The 18,774-nt window shown below is 32.4% G+C and overlaps 1 protein-coding gene and 1 long non-coding RNA gene across 2 annotated transcripts in view; both read left to right on the top strand.

Annotated features, from left to right (window-relative positions):
- Positions 1–18,774, top strand: part of LOC134701825 (1,5-anhydro-D-fructose reductase-like) — a 102,890-nt gene that overhangs the window by 22,429 nt on the left and 61,687 nt on the right. The gene's annotated exons all lie outside the window — the stretch shown is intronic.
- LOC134701819 (uncharacterized) lies at positions 3,282–14,138 on the top strand. Its single transcript, XR_010104220.1, has 4 exons — positions 3,282–3,433; positions 11,547–11,685; positions 12,986–13,035; positions 14,039–14,138. It is a non-coding gene; the product is annotated as an uncharacterized LOC134701819 (long non-coding RNA).

Here is an 18,774-nt window from a genome sequence, read left to right as displayed (position 1 = left end):
TTTTTTTTTTAGTATTTATTTTTATTTTTTAAGGCTACACTTTTTGCTTGTCAACATTGCATTTTTGTTTTGTATATATAATATTTGGTTAATAGTATTATGAGATTTCTTATGTAGCTTTTTTCTGTTTTTTTCTAATATCCCAAATAAGACAATATCTAAATTAAGTGGTAGTTCAATTTGGACTTTTGATAATATCCATTTATTAAGTTCTTCCCACACATGTCCAGAATATGTGTTCAATAGTTTCTATGGAGTCCGTACAGAAAGTGCATTGTTTTGTGAGACTTTAATTTTGTAGAGAAATTTATTAGTTCCCAAAATTCTGTGATTAATCCTGTACTGGTGCCACTGTAATTTTGAGTTTTTAACCGGATTTTTGTGACAAAAATGTCGGTTATTAAATTGGGGATGCTCGGCGGGCGGGCGGGCGGTAGGGCGGGCGGCAGGGCGGGCGGGCGGCGGTCGGGCGGGCGGCAATCAAAATGTTGTCCGTGCATTAACTCAAGAACCGTTCAACCAAAGCTTTTAAAATTTTAATATGTTGTTACTGACAACTAAATGAAGGTCAAGTTCAATAATGGCCATTTTGACTTCTACCGTTCAGGAGTTATGGTTCTTGAAAGATTGAAAAATGGCGTTTCCAGTCGTGTCCGTGCATTTACGCATGAACAGTTCTACCAAAGCTTCTCAAATTTTAATATGTTGTTACTGGTGACAAAATGGAGGTCAAGTTCAATAATGACGATTTTGACTTTTACCGTTAAGGAGTTATGGTTCTTGAAAGATTGAAAAATGGCGTTTCCAGTCGTGTCCGTGCATTTACGCATGAACAGTCTTACCAAAGCTTCCCAAATTTTAATATGTTGTTACTGGTGACAAAATGGAGGTCAAGTTCAATAATGACGATTTTGACTTTTACCGTTCAGGAGTTACTGTATGGTTCTTGAAAGATTGAAAAATGGCATTTCCAGTCGTGTCCGTGCATTTACGCATGAAATGTTCTACCAAAGCTTCCCAAATTATAATATGTTGTTACTGGTGACAAAATGGAGGTCAAGTTCAATAATGACGATTTTGACTTTTACCGTTCAGGAGTTATGGTTCTTGAAAAATTGAAAAATGGCGTTTCCAGTCGTGTCCGTGCATTTACGCATGAAATGTTCTTACAATCATAAAATAGTAACAAGAGGAATATTTTTATTGATTTTTTTCCTCATTGTTGTTGAGCCTGCGATTTACAGCAAAAATAGGCGAGACACTGGGTTCCGCGGAACCCTTACAAATTTTTTTAATTGAAAAGTCCCACATCATATTTACCATATCCGTACTATCATTTTACGATAGACAATTAATAGGGAGAATACAGCATCGAAATTTTCAAAATGTGCAACCTTTACACTTTTCGGGAACTGCAAAATATACATGCCCCACGCCAGGAACCGTTTTAAATTTGCATATTGCACTTATTTTATGTTTTTTTTTTAGCAAAAAAAGGTCCCAAAATTTGTCCCCTCGCTCCGCTGGACGAATTTAAAAACTTCGCCCCACTTTCTAAAATCCTGGATCCGCCCCTGAGCACCTATATGAAAAATGATATAGCAAATGCAGTTGTGGAAAGCCATATATAGCAATATAAATCCACTAAGATCCGTCAGAGATTAACTAGGGTGTTCTTAATTACTTGAAGTACTCCTTCAGTGCACTTTAAGAGGTATCACAAAAAACGGGAAAGCAGGCCCGTAGCCAGGAATTTTCAAAGGAGGTTATTTAGACTCGCGAACTCGACCTTGACAGTCACAATTCGAACAGAACGTTGACTTTAACAGTGCTAAGTTGTTTTCAAGGGAGGGTGGGGGTTCGGACGACCCCTGGCTACGGGTATGAATATAATATGCAATAGTATCAAAACATTAAAGATAATGAATAATAGAGATGGGCCATTTTGTTCATATACCACAGGGAATCTTCGTGCTAAGCATTTTTATGTACTGTTTCATAGCATTTAATAGAAACAGGGAATTTTGTGGCAAATAAAAACAAGATTTTTGTTGGAAATCCACAGACTTTAATCCAAAGATTTTTGTTATAGAATTTAAAACATTGATTACTCACTTGATTTTCTGTGATGTGCTAGCTTTTATTATTTACAAAAACTGTTCAACAATCTTTAAATTAGAAAAACTAGTCACTAAAGTCGAGCGCACCCTACACAAAAAAGGGGGGCTCCAACAAGGTGTACTTGATTTGGTTCATATTTATATTTGTTTTAACCAATATCTAAATTTTTTTATTTGTTTTTAGGGAACTGATGCTAGCACTGTATGTAATAATTCTCTATCAAGCACCAAATTGCCAAAATTGAGAGTATGAGGGGAAAGGCTCATTGTGGATTTTTGTATTTATCATGTTTAACATTGAATCAACACAAGGCCTACTATTGAAAAATTCAAACGATTTATTAAAGAATAAGGTAACTGCTATTTATTTATTTATTATTAAGTTTCGGACCTTTTATCATTATTTTTATAGCTGATAATTATTTATTCTTTACGTATTTTTCCCAAATACTTGATAAAATAAAACATATCATTCAGTCACAAACCGTACGTTTTACAATATTTCGTTTACGCAGGTGCGAATCGGTCATTTAAAAAAGGGGGTTCCCAAACCAGGACAAAGGGGATGGGTTTCCAAAAAAAAAAGAGGTCCAAACCCTCGGACCCCCCCCCCTTTTTTCCTTGGATCCGCCACTGATACATATGCTATTTCTCAATTTTTCGTATTTGATTTTGTAAAACTTTTGCCGTGCAATCTTATACCTTACTGTAGATGTTATCCATGCTTTTATAAAATGTACCAGAGACAAAATAATACCGAAAATTAGCTCTGCAAATCTTAGCAAGTAACATGGCGAAACCGAAGAATATGTCTCACTCGTCTCCACACTTTTCTTTGAATATCAAATACCTATATGTTCTTTAATATTGAGATATTTATGTAATTTTATTTTCATCGAATCGAGTGTCTGTGTCCCGTCTGAACGTCCAAGGTAAAAAAAAAGTTAGTAGTTCCGATTCCGGAAATATTACACACCAAACCGATTTCTAAATTCTTTCACCACGGCAACTTCCTGTATGTATGTATAAAAAAAATCCAGGCCTTCGAGGTATATAATATACAAGGTTATAGATATTGTAACCCGGACTATAACCTTGTATTTGTGCGCATGCGCGACCGGTACTGGGCGGTTCCGGTAATTTCTACTTTCACTTTTTGAAAAAAATCTCCTATGTGGAGATAGATTTGTACGCTTTTATTTACATTTATCTGCGAAAGAAAATACACGTCGTGCTCAGTTGTTGAAGTGGCTTTCTTCCCAGTACTTCAGAGCACACATAACGTCTAAAACGTAAAAAAAAACATGTGAAAGGTTTGCAAAATAATGCATTGTAGCAATGAAAACATACATGATCAACTTTAAATGCAAAATAACATTTAAAACTAGGAAAGGAGGCTAACCCCCCCCCCCCCTTCTTTTCCTTTTCCAACTAAAAAATGTGATTTGGTTCAAAAGAGTCCGACAATAAATTCTTTTTATGTGTATTTATCATGTCAGTGTGCATAGGAGGTGACCAAATGATTTCTTGCGGCGTCAAGAAAGTCTTAAAAATATTGTTATGGATCGTGCATGTATGAGGGGGGATAGGGCCTTTATCAGGACTCCAGGATCTGGTGTTTTTAGGCTCAGGGTTTCGGGATCTATTAAGAGATACAGGAATTCTTTTTTTGAATTACTAGTACTGGATGTCAGAATTTAAATTTATTTAAATTCGGGATTTCATGTTGAAGGGATCAGGACCCCTCCTACCCCTGGTCATGTATGAGGGTGATACTTGTAATCCCTGGGAAATCGGGAAATCACAAATAACCGTTAGAAAAAATTGGCAAATGACGTTTATAACAGTAATTTTTGGTGCATGACTATAAAAAAGTACACATTCCTTTAGGTGATATCAAAATCAATTAATTTTGACACTGTCTAGAGTGGATAAATATCGTATTGCAAAAGATTATGTGGTGAAATCTGTTTCTCTGTCTTCATGTCGTCACAATGGGAATTTCAGATAATAGCCTGAAAATTTGACGTCATAATCAAATATTGACCAATGAACAACTAAGATCAAACTAACCACACCTAGATTAAATGAAAATAATCATCAGGTCGGGAATGCCATAAAACGAGTTAAAAAAATCTTCATAGTAAAAAAAATATTTATTTTTTATCACCAATGTAAACATATATCACCATTGTATATATATATCACCATTACAAACATCTATCACCAGTGTATATATCTACATGTATCATCCTACTGTTTTTATATATATCACCAATATAAATATCTATCACCTCACTTTATTTATCACTACACTATATATTACCAATATATTAAAATCTCGAAACTGAATATATCTAACATCACTCTGTATATTTATCAACACTAAAAATCTATCAACACACTGTATAATAATCACCATTCTGTATCAATCACCACTTTGTACAACACTGTATATCTCTATCACCATGCTCTATATTTATCACCATTCTGTATTAATCACCACTTTTTACAACACTGTATATATCTATCACCATGCTATATATTTATCACCATTCTGTATTAATCACCACTTTTTACAACACTGTATATATCTATCACCATGCTATATATTTATCACCATTCTGTATTAATCACCACTTTTTACAACACTGTATATATCTATCACCATGCTATATATTTATCACCATTCTGTATTAATCACCACTTTTTACAACACTGTATATATCTATCACCATGCTATATATTTATCACCATTCTGTATTAATCACCACTTTTTACAACACTGTATATATCTATCACCATGCTATATATTTATCAACATATGTTTATATTTAAAACCGCTGTATATATTTATCACCATTCTGTATTTATCACCACTCTGTAAAAGGCTGTATATATATTCTGTCACCATACTTTATATATCTGTCACCAGACTTAGTATTTCTGTCAATACACTTAACATATCCATCACCACACTTTATATATCAATCACTTGGCTATATATATCTATCACCTGATCTATTTATATATCAATCACCTCACTATATATATCTGCCACCATACTTTATATATATGTCACCACACTTAATATATATGTCACCTCACTATATATATCTGTCACCATACTTTATATATCTGTCACCATACTTTATATATCTGTCATTACACTTAACATATCCTTCACCACACTTTATATATCCATCACCTCACTATATACATTTTTGTATATCTATCACCTCACTTTATATATCTATCACTACTCTTTATATATCTGTCACCAGACTATATATCTATCCCCACACTTTATATATTCATCACCTCACTATATATCTGTCACCATACTTTATATATATGTCACCAGACTTTATTTATCTGTCACCATACTTTATATATCTGTCACCATACTTTATATATCTGTCATTACACTTAACATATCCATCACCACACTTTATATATCCATCACCTCACTATATATATCTATCACCTCACCTCACTTTATATATCTATCACTTCTCTTTATATATCTGTCACCAGACTATATATCTATCCCCACACTTTATATATTCATCACCTCACTATATATCTGTCACCATACTTTATATATATATGTCACCAGACTTTATTTATCTGTCACTATACTTTATATATCTGTCACCATACTTTATATATCTGTCACAATACTTTATATATTCATTGTGTAATCATACGTTTTTTTATTGAGTTAAGTCTGCAAATTGATATTTTATCGTGTGTTTTTCTATGTTGTGATGTTATGCTATTGTTTCAGAAAAAGGGAGAAGGTTTGGATCCATTAAAACGTTTAATCCCGCTGCAAATGTTTGCACCTGTCCTAAGTCAGGAATCTGATGTACAGTAGTTGTCGTTTGTTTATGTAATATATATGTGTTTCTCTTTTCTTGTTTTGTTTATATAGATTAGACCGTTGGTTTTCCCGTTTGAATGGTTTTACACTAGTAATTTTGGGGCCCTTTATAGCTTGTTGTTCGGTGTGAGCCGAGGCTCCGTGTTGAAGGCCGTACTTTAACCTATAATGGTTTACTTTTTAAATTGTTATTTGGATGGAGAGCTGTCTCATTGGCACTCACACCACATCTTCCTATATCTATTTATATATCTGTCACCTCACTATGTATATCCTTCACCACACTTTATATATCTGTCACCTCACTATATATAACTGTCATCAAACTATATATATCTGTCACCAGACTTTATTTATCTGTCACCATACTTTATATATCTGTCAACATACTTTATATATCTGTCACCAGACTTTATTTATCTGTCACCATACTTTATATATCTGTCACCATACTTTATATATCTGTCACCATACTTTATATATCTGTCACCATACATTATATATCTGTCACCATACTTTATATATCTGTCACCACACTTTATATATCTGTCACCTCACTATATATAACTGTCACCTCACTTTATATATCTATCACTATACTTTATATATCTGTCACCAGACTTTATATATCTATCCCCACACTTTATATATCCATCACCTCACTATATATCTGTCACCATACTTTATATATCTGTCACCAGACTTTATATTTTTGTCATTATCAAACCGCAATTTTTATATGTGTGTATGTCAAACAAATTTTGTTGTATAATGGTCTAAAAACAGCACAAACAACAAACAAAAACACCAAAAAAGTATATTTAAACAAAACGCATTTAACTAACAGGTCGAACAACTGATGTTCTTTTACCCTGCTGACTGCCATTGGCGATTGTCAAATTAAATTGATCACAAGATGTAACAAAATGGATCTTAATATAAATTTAATACTAAACAGAAATTTTTTTTGTTAACTTGTGGCCAAGATGTTGTGCTACAAACATATGGTGTCAATATTTCTTTAGTACACCAGATCCGGATTTCGACATATAAATGTCTCTTCAGTGATGTTGGGGATCGAAACGGTATTTGGAAGGCCATTTCAACAGTTCCCTCATTTTTAGAAAAAATACCCTAATTTTTTTAATAACTCTTGAATTTTAAGAGTCAATATAGGATGAACGGATCATATAAACCGGAGGAAAAATATGATACATGCCCAAACAAAAAATATAAACGAGTCTAAATTGAAAGCTACCTTCAAACCTATGATTGCGTTGGATAAAAACCACAATTTTTATAGGTGTGCATGTCAAACAAATTTCGTTGTAGAAGGGTCTAAAAACAGCACAAACAACATTTTCCAAAAGACCAAAACAGTGAAAAAGTATATTTAAACAAAATGCATTTGACTAACAGGTCGAACAACTGATGTTCTTTAACCCTGCTGACTGCCATTGGCGATTGCCAAATAAAATTGATCACATGATGTAACAAAATGGATCTTAATATAAATATAATACTAAACAGAAAAAAAATTTGTTAACTTGTGGCCAAGATGTTGTGCCACAAACATATGGTGTCAATATTTCCTTAGTACACCAGATCCGGTTTTCGACAATAAATGTCTCTTCAGTGATGTTATGTTTCAAAACGGTACTTGGAAGGCCATATCAACAGTACCCTCATTTTTAGAAAAAGTACCCTCATTTTTTGATAACTCTTGAATTTTAAGAGTCAATATAGGATGAACGGATCATATAAACCAGAGGGAAAATCACTATATATATCAATCACCACACTTTATATGTCTGTCACTAGTCTTTATATATCTGTCACTACACTTTACATGTCCATCACCACACTTTATATATCGATCACCTCACTATATATATCTATCACCTCACTTTATATATCTGTCACCATACTTTATATATCTGTCACTATACTTTATATATCTGTCATAACACTTTATATATCCATCACCTCACTATATATATCTGTCACCATACTTTATATATCTGTCACCATACTTTATATATCTGTCACTATACTTTATATATCTGTCACCATACTTAACATATCTTTCACCAGACTTAATATTTCTGTCAATACACTTAACAAATCCATCACCACACTTTATATATCAATCACCTCACTATATATATCTATAACCTGATCACTTTATAAATCAATCATCTCACTATATATATCTGTCACCATACTTTATATATATGTCACCACACTTTATATATCCATCACCTCACTATATATATCTGTCACCATACTTTATATATCTGTCACTATACTTTAAAAATCTGTCATTACACTTCACATATCCATCACCACACTTTATATATCCATCACCTCACTATATATATCTATCACCTCACTTTATATATCTATCACTACTCTTTATATATCTGTCACAAGACTATAAATCTATCCCACACTTTATATATCCATCACCTCACTATATATCTGTCACCATACTTTATATATCCATCACCTCACTATATATATCTGCCACCATACTTTATATATCTGTCACCAGACTTTATATTTTTGTCAATACACTTAACATATCCATCACCACACTTTATATATCAATAACCTCACTATATATATCCATCTCCACACTTTATATGTCTGTCACCAGACTTAATATATCTGACACCACATTAAACATGTCCATCACCACACTTTATATGTCTGTCACCTGACTTAATATATCTGTCACCACACTTAACATGTCCATCATCACACTTTATATATCAATCACCTCACTATATATATCTGTCACCAGACTTTATATATCCATCACCTTACTGTATATATCTGTCACCAGACTTTATATATCAATCACCTCACTATATATATCTGTCACCACACTTAACATATTCATCATCAGACTTTATATATCTGTCACCATACTTTATATATCTGTCACCACACCTTATATAACTGTCACCATACTTTTTATATCTATCACCACACCTTATATATCTGTCACCAGACTTTTTATATCTATCACCATTCTATATATATCTATCACCACACCTTATTTATCCATCACCAGACATTATATATCCATCACGTTACTATATATATATCTCTCACCTCACTTTATATATCTGTCACCATACTTTATATATCTGTCACTATACTTTAAAAATCTGTCATTACACTTCACATATCCATCATCACACTTTATATATCCATCACCTCACTATATATATCTATCACCTCACTTTATATATCTATCACTACTCTTTATATATCTGTCACAAGACTATAAATCTATCCCACACTTTATATATCCATCACCTCACTATATATCTGTCACCATACTTTATATATCCATCACCTCACTATATATATCTGTCACCATACTTAACATATCTTTCACCAGACTTAATATTTCTGTCAATACACTTAACAAATCCATCACCACACTTTATATATCAATCACCTCACTATATATATCTATAACCTGATCACTTTATAAATCAATCATCTCACTATATATATCTGTCACCATACTTTATATATATGTCACCACACTTTATATATCCATCACCTCACTATATATATCTGTCACCATACTTTATATATCTGTCACTATACTTTAAAAATCTGTCATTACACTTCACATATCCATCACCACACTTTATATATCCATCACCTCACTATATATATATCTATCACCTCACTTTATATATCTATCACTACTCTTTATATATCTGTCACAAGACTATAAATCTATCCCACACTTTATTTGTCCATCACCTCACTATATATCTTTCACCATACTTTATATATCCATCACCTCACTATATATATCTGCCACCATACTTTATATATCTGTCACCAGACTTTATATTTTTGTCAATACACTTAACATATCCATCACCACACTTTATATATCAATAACCTCACTATATATATCCATCTCCACACTTTATATGTCTGTCACCAGACTTAATATATCTGTCACCACACTTAACATGTCCATCACCACACTTTATATGTCTGTCACCAGACTTAATATATCTGTCACCACACTTAACATGTCCATCACCACACTTTATATATCAATCACCTCACTATATATATCTGTCACCAGACTTTATATATCCATCACCTTACTGTATATATCTGTCACCAGACTTTATATATCAATCACCTCACTTTATATATCTGTCACCACACTTAACATATTCATCATCAGACTTTATATATCTGTCACCATACTTTATATATCTGTCACCACACCTTATATAACTGTCACCATACTTTTTATATCTATCACCACACCTTATATATCTGTCACCAGACTTTTTATATCTATCACCATTCTATATATATCTGTCACCACACCTTATATATCCATCACCAGACATTATATATCCATCACGTTACTATATATATATCTATCACCTCACTTTATATATCTATCACTACACTTTATATATCTGTCACCAGACTTTAAATATCTATCCCTACATTTAAAATATCTGTCACCACACTTTATATATCTGTCACCACACTTTATATATCTGTGACCACACCTTATATATCTGTCACCAGACTTTATATATCTATCACCACACTTTATTTATCTGTCACTACACTTTATATATCTGTCACCACACCTTATATATCTGTCACCAGACTTTATGTATCTATCACCACACCTTATTTATCTGTCACCACACTTTATTTATCTATCACCACACTTTTTATATCACCAAACCTTATATATATGTCACCATACTTTATATATATATGTCACCCCACTTTATATATCTGTCTCCACACTTTATATAAATTTTCACCTCACTTTTTATATCTGTCACCACACATTATATATACATCACCACACCCTATACACATTACCACACCTTATACACATTACCACACCTTATATATCTATCACCTCACTTAATATATCTTTCACCTTAATTTATATATCTATTTCCTCATTTTATATATATATGACATCCCTGAAAATATTTTTTACCTCACTGTTGATAATTTTTCACCATATTTTATATATGTATCCCCTCCACATATGTATCTTTTAACTAAATACACTGCTTAAATCAATCAATCACAACACCATTGATATATATGTCACCACACAGTATGTATATATATATATATCATCCTTTGGTTTATATATCATCACACTGTAATATATCTTTATACTATTCAGTGGATCCTTTACCTCACTGTATATACACATAACCCCAGTCCACACTTATCACCTATCTATATCTATATATCACCATCATATCATATTTATAGTAACACAATGATTATATCTATCATCATTCTTTATCTTTTTTTCACAAGACTGTATACTATAACTTGTTGTATCTCCTATAAGTCAGAGAAATGTACTGGTCATTGTATAATTTACAGTGGAAGGAGATATGCAGATATGCAATGTCCACTGAGATATGTTTGTATAAGCTTGCATACTTATCATGTAGCAATTATCAAATTGATTATTTATATTTGTGTTCTTCTTACAGAAATACCAAACAACATTTTGCAGGGATTTAGAGGTCATTAGTGAAAAAGGAAGAAAGGAAATGGGTACATCTAATTTTAAATGAAATAACAAGAATAGTTGAATAATTAACAACCAAGCAGCACTCAGCAATAGTGATGGTAAAGTATTTTTATAAAATTATACTCAAAAAAAGATATATACAGTGTGGTGGTTTATATATTCCTCCATTGCTACAGTCGCTGCATTCATCACCACACTCTCCATATATATCCCAACAGTCTCAATAGGTACCCCAATACTATGACCATCTATCACTACAGTCTCAATATCTACCCCCATAATATGATTATCTATCACTACAGTCTCAATAGCTATACCCATACTATGATTATCTATCACTACAGTCTCAATAGCTATCCCCATACTATGATTATCTATCACTACACTCTCCATTCAGATGCCAACAGTCATTATGTATATATCATAATAGTCTCTATGTATATATCAGGATAATACAAAAGCTTCCCCTTTACTTTATTTATCAATCACCTCACTTTATATATCAATCACCACACTCTCTATATATATCCCCATACTCTCTATATCTACCCCAAAAGTCTCTCAGTATATCTCCACATAATAAACACCTTAGATTACCTTACATTATTTATCAATCACCTCACTTTATGTATCAATCACCACACTCTATATATATATCCCCAACTCTCTATATCTGCCTCAAAAGTCTCTCTGTATATATTTCCACACAATAAACAACTATCACCTTACTTTATTTATCAATCACCTCACTTTATGTATCAATCACCATACTCTATATATATATCCCCAACTCTCTTTATCTGCCTCAAAAGTCTCTCTGTATATATCTCCACACAATAAACAACTATCACCTTACTTTATTTTTCAATCACCTCACTTTATATATCAATCACCACACACTCTCTATATATATTCCCATACTTTCCATATCTATCCCCACAGTTTCTATGTTTATGACCACATTATAAACACCTATCACCTTACTTTATTTATCAATCACCTCACTACATATATCAATCACCACATACTCTCTATATATATCTCCATTCTCTCTATATTTACCCAAAATTCTCTATGTATATCTCCACACAATATACCATATCACCTTACTGGAAATACCAATAACCTCACTTTGTAAATCAATTGCTCATTTCATATGTATCACCTCACTCAGAATATCTATCAGTTCACTGTTAATATTTTCACCTCAATTTATACATTATGTCTTTCACACCACTGGGTATATCTCTCAAATGCCTATTTATTCCAACTTGAAAATGGATATGAGTACGATAATAATCCATGTTTCTGTACAGAAATCTGTTTATGTTAATTTAGATTTTAAACTTAAAATGACTCAATGTGACACCTATCATTGTTATTATTTTTTTTCTTCAGAAAAGTGAAAAAAGATTTTTGATAGATAGAAAATAGGAGAAAAGGAAAAGGTAATCTTCATTGAAATTTAAAGTATTATACATATGTATGTTAAGAGTTAATTAGCAAAGTATTATACATATGTATGTAAAGAGTTAGGTAGCAAAGTATTATACATATGTATGTAAAGAGTTAATAAGCAATTAAACAATCCTGGTTGAAATGAAATATTTTAATAAAAGAAATGTTTTTTTAAAGTATAACCGCTCCAACATGGCATGCAATATTTTATGTAAATATCATGTCAGGTATCTTTTCAATAAAAGTAGCAAATATGATATACTAACTGTGGGTCAATGATTGTGACATTCAAAATGTGTAAACCTTATAAATATATTGTTTCAGTGTTATTGCACTTGTAGCATTGTCTACAGTATACATCTGCTGGCACACACATAATGTATATACCACCACATATTATGTATCAACTGCCACACATTACATAATTATGACCACATATAATATATCTACCACCACACATAATCAATCAACACACTGTGTACATCTATCACCACATTATGTTTGTCTATCACCACACTATTGTTTATCACCACACTATTGTCTATCACCACACTATGTTTGTCTATCACTACACTATGTTTGTCTATCACCACACTATGTTTGTCTATCACCACACTGTTTGTCTATCACCACACTATCTTTGTCTATCACCACACTACGTTTGTCTATCACCACACTATGTTTGTCTCTCACCACTCTATTGTTGTCTATCACCACACATTATATTTTAATCATCACAGTTGTAAAGCAAAGAAAAGTAATTACCCAAGAAAAAAATGATTTGAACTTTTCATTTAAATGATTGGTATCACAAATGAATTTTATTTCTATAAGTTTTACATTTTGATATTGTCTTGGGATTCTGCCATTGCAAGGATAAAACACTCCTATTTGTCCTTAGATGGAAAACAAATAACAACTTTTTAGGGCTTTTAAATTTTGTATTGTTTTGAATAATTATTTATCCAACTGAACCATATTGTTATGTTTTAGGTTAAACAAGATTTAGTGCCTGCCACACAATTAAGAAAGAATTAGAGGCAAGAATGTTTACAGAACAGAGGAGATTATTTGTACTGCACTTAGATTTGTGTTTTAGTTATATTCAATTATATTATATTCAATAAACATAGTGTGGTGACAAAAAAATCCTGTTATATTATGTTCTTTTAAAAATACTTTATGTCAATTCTCCTTTTCATGCTTGGGGTTCTTTGGTAACATGGGATACTCTTAGTAAAGTGACAAATGCATATCTTTTTTAACCTTTTTCTAACATGTGTATCTGTAACAACTAGTAAATTCAGAAGCAGTTTTAATATACCTTTATACTTGATAACCCTTAAACGTAATGTAGCTCCTAGGAAAGTTAGTGTTTAGTATTCCTTTTATAGGGGAGTCATATTCAGTGCCAAACAATTATTATTGAAGGAGCTATTCCCCTTGGAAATATAAATTATACGAAAAATTGCATGGAAAGCCTTTTCAAATCTACATCTTTCATAGGATTGCTACGAAATTTATATTGAAGGTTTATCTTAGCAAGTATTAGGGTTAGATTGAAATTCATTTCAAATCCACTATTTCACCATGAGTAATGTCCCTTGGAAATAAATTTTTTATAGGAAATTGCCTTATACATGTTTTATATCAAATGCACTTTTGGCAATTACAGAATGATTATACATCAGACTAAACTGGATTGATTTTAACCTACTCACTTTCTGAATGTGTTGTCTACACTAATGACATGGTTGGTTTTCTCCTTTTGAACTACATTATACAATATGGTATGTGTTTTGCCATTGTTGAAAGTCTCCATTGGATAGTTATCTTCTTGATAATCATACCACATTTCAAGTTTTTAAGTCCTAAGCATGTGTGAAACAATGTTTAATTGAAAGATTACTTCAAGATTTTCTTCATGTATTAGAATAACACATGATATGGGTATTCTTCCATGACACAAAAAAAGAACATGCAGAGCAAAAAGAATATGCTTGATTTGTATGAAGTAAAATAAAAAATTACAGAGCTCCTAGGAAAAGCAGAAATGGAACGTCCCTAATCAAAGGCAAAATCAAAAGCTCAAACACATCAAACATAATGCATAGGAGGTGAAATAAATAAATACTGAACTCCGAAGAAAATTAAAAAAGGAAAGCAATCAAATGGCAAAATCAAATGATGAAATACATCAAATGAATAAACAACAACGGTTATATTCCTGATGTCGTACCTGCATTCTCAAATGCAGAAAATGGTGGATTTAACCTGGTTTTATAGCGCTGCATGTATTCTTAAGTATTGTCTAATTGTTAGGTACGTGAATGTATTGTCTTTGGTTCTTTAAAGTTATCTGAATGTAAATAGTCTGTGGTTTTTAAAACAGTCTTTGTATTTCTGTGGTTGCAAGATACATCTAGTCTTTTTAGCTCACCTGGCCCAAAGGGCCAAGTGAGCTTTTCTCATCACTTGGCGTCCGGCGTCCGTCGTCGTCGTCCGTCGTCCTGCGTCCGGCGTTAACTTTTACAAAAATCTTCTCCTCTGAAACTACTAGGCCAAATTTAACCAAACTTGGCCACAATCATCATTGGGGTATCTAGTTTAAAAATTGTGTCCGGTGACCCCGCCAACTAACCAAGATGGCCGCCATGGCTATAAATAGAACATAGGGGTAAAATGCAGTTTTTGGCTTATAACTCAAAAACCAAAGTATTTAGGGCAAATCTGACATGGGGTAATATTGTTAATCAGGTTAAGATCTATCTGCTCTGATGAATCTGACATTCCGTTGTTAGGTTGCTGCCCCTGAATTGGTAATTTTAAGGAAATTTTGTTGTTTTTGGTTATTATCTTGAATATTATTTTAGATAGAGATAAACTGTAAAAAGCAATAATGTTCAGCAAAGTAAGATCTACAAATAAGTCAACATGACCAAAATGATCAGTTGACCACTTTAGGAGTTATTGCCCTTTATAGTGAATTTTTAACCATTTTTCGTAAATCTTAGTAATCTTTTAGAAAAATCTTCTCCTCTGAAACTGCTGGGCCAAATTATTTGAAACTTGGCCACAATCATCATTGGGGTATCTAGTTTAAAAATTGTGTCCGGTGACCCCGCCAACTAACCAAGATGACCGCCATGGCTATAAATAGAACATAGGGGTAAAATGCAGTTTTTGGCTTATAACTCAAAAACCAAAGCATTTAGAGCAAATCTGACATTTGATTAAATTGTTAATCAGGTGAAGATCTATCTGCCCTGAAATTTTCAGATGAATTGGACAACCTGTTTTTGGGTTGCGGCCCCTGAATTGTTAATTTTAAGGAAATTTTGCTGTTTTTGGTTATTATATTGAATATTATTATAGATATAGGTAAACTGTAAACAGCAATAATGTTCAGCAAGGTCAGAGTTACAAATAAGTCAACATGACCAAAATGGTCAGTTGACCTCTTTAGGAGTTATTGCCCTTTAAAGTCAATTTTTAACCATTTTTCGTAAATTTTATATATCTTTTACTAAAATCTTCTTCTCTGAAACTGCTGTGCCAAATTGATCCAAACTTGGCCACAATCATCTTTGGGGTTTCTTGTTTAAAAAATGTGTCCGGTGACCTGGCCATCAAACCAAGATGGCCGCCACGGCTCAAAATAGAACATAGGGGTAAAATGCAGTTTTTGGCTTATAACTCAAAAACCAAATAATTTAGAGAAAATCTGACGTGAAGTAAAATTGTTAATCAGGTCAAGATCTATCTGCCCTGAAATTTTCAGATGAATTGGACAACCTGTTTTTGGGTTGCAACCCCTGAATTGGTAATTTTAAGGACATTTTGCTGTTTTTGGTTATTATATTGAATATTATTATAGATATAGGTAAACTATAAACAGCAATAATTTTCAGCAAAGTAAGATCTACAAATAAGTCAACATGTACGAAATGGTCAATTGACCCCTGTAGGAGTTATTGACCTTTGTAGTCAATTTTCAATCTGCTTCCTTTGTTTAATATTCACATAGACCAAGGTGAGCGACACAGGCTCTTTAGAGCCTCTAGTTATTGTCTGTGAATCCCATATACAGTCTGTATATGTTTTGTTTATGGTTATGAGATATAGGCAGTTGGTATTGTTCCGAATTCTAGGAACCAGTTTGTATCAGCCGTGGTTCTCAGTATTTTTTTGTATATTTGTATGTACTGAAACCATTGAAGAATTTACACAGTTAATTAGTTAAAACTTGTTTGTTACTCAAAAGACGTTATTTCATGATTTGGGTAATACTTGGAAATTTATTATAAGGTGAAATATCTAATCCAGAAAGACATTAGTCGAAAGAGTTGATCTCTTCATACTAGCATTGAGAAAATCAAGTCTTAATTATTCAAAGCAAAAAAATCATAAAGGTACCGGTAGATATTTTTAACTTGTTTGTAGTTAATGGAATCTACACGGTCTTTGCTGTCTTTTGATAATACACGTTTGTTCATAACACATGTGCACGAACAAATCTAAGGGTAATTTGGAAAAAAATACAAAAAACTACAGTCATGCGTTTTTAACTTTATTTGCCGAACATTGATATACAGTTTTCATGAAGAAAATGTCTTGATAATACACTTTTGTTCACAACACACGAACAAATCTATGGACACTGGCGAAAAATACGAAAAACTACAGTCATGCATTTTAACTTATTTGCCGAACATTAATATACAGTTTTATGGAGAAAATATAAAGCTAAGATGATTTCGTCATAGTTCTTTACGCGTATATATGCCGTATTCATCATTTTCCTGACCGAAGAGGACATGCTATTATTAGTTGCTGATAATAAATGGCTATTTATAAAAAAAAAAACTTCTACCATTTGATTGAAAAAGTAGTATAGCGATTCAAAAAGTCACAACTATCAATCGATTTGAAGGGAACATACAGCAGATGCAGTTATTCAAAACCTCGCAGAAGTTAAGCTTAAGAGAGGCGATCGATACCAAAGGGACTTACAAACTGAGAAGTAGAAAATAAAGGGACAACGCCAGAGATAAAAAAGAAAAAGACCAAATCACAAACACAAACAACAGTTTAAAAAAAAACATAAAAAACCTAAAGACTTAGCAACACAAACCACACCAAAAATATTCACTAAACATATCTTTCTCCGTGGGTGGTTTAGAATTATTGAAAAAGACTGATATTTGTTAATAATAGAGATGAAGATAAAAAGATAAAAAAAATATATATGTTGTGGAGTACCAACCAGAAGCCGCAAATATCTAGAGGATTTGGTTTTTAACTGAAGATAGTCATTTTATTTAAGCAAATTGTCGACTCTCTCATATACACGGATCGTTGAATGTTCAAGGCATGATTTAAGCTCAGATCTGGTTGTGATATAAAATTACTTAACAGAGGTAACTTGCTATTGAATGAAGATAATTTCACTCTTATGGAATTTAATTAAGTATTACCTCTTCCGACTACCATATTTGTTTGTTACTAAATCATTCGCTGGAACAACTTTTCCACGTTTTCTGAGTACTTGATTTTTTTTATGGTATATATATTGATTGATTCCTGTTGCATAAAATTGAGAATGGAAATGGGGAATGTGTCAAAGAGACAACAACCCGACAAAATAAAAAACAACACCAGAAGGTCACCAACAGGTCTTCAATGTAGCGAGAAATTCCAGCACCCGGAGGCGTCCTTCAGCTGGCCCC

This window comes from Mytilus trossulus, unplaced genomic scaffold, assembly GCF_036588685.1.
Source record: "Mytilus trossulus isolate FHL-02 unplaced genomic scaffold, PNRI_Mtr1.1.1.hap1 h1tg000343l___fragment_1__unscaffolded, whole genome shotgun sequence".
NCBI classification, from domain to species: domain Eukaryota; kingdom Metazoa; phylum Mollusca; class Bivalvia; order Mytilida; family Mytilidae; genus Mytilus; species Mytilus trossulus.
The sequence above is the reverse complement of the archived record's forward strand: the minus strand, read 5'-3'. Positions and strand labels throughout refer to the sequence as shown.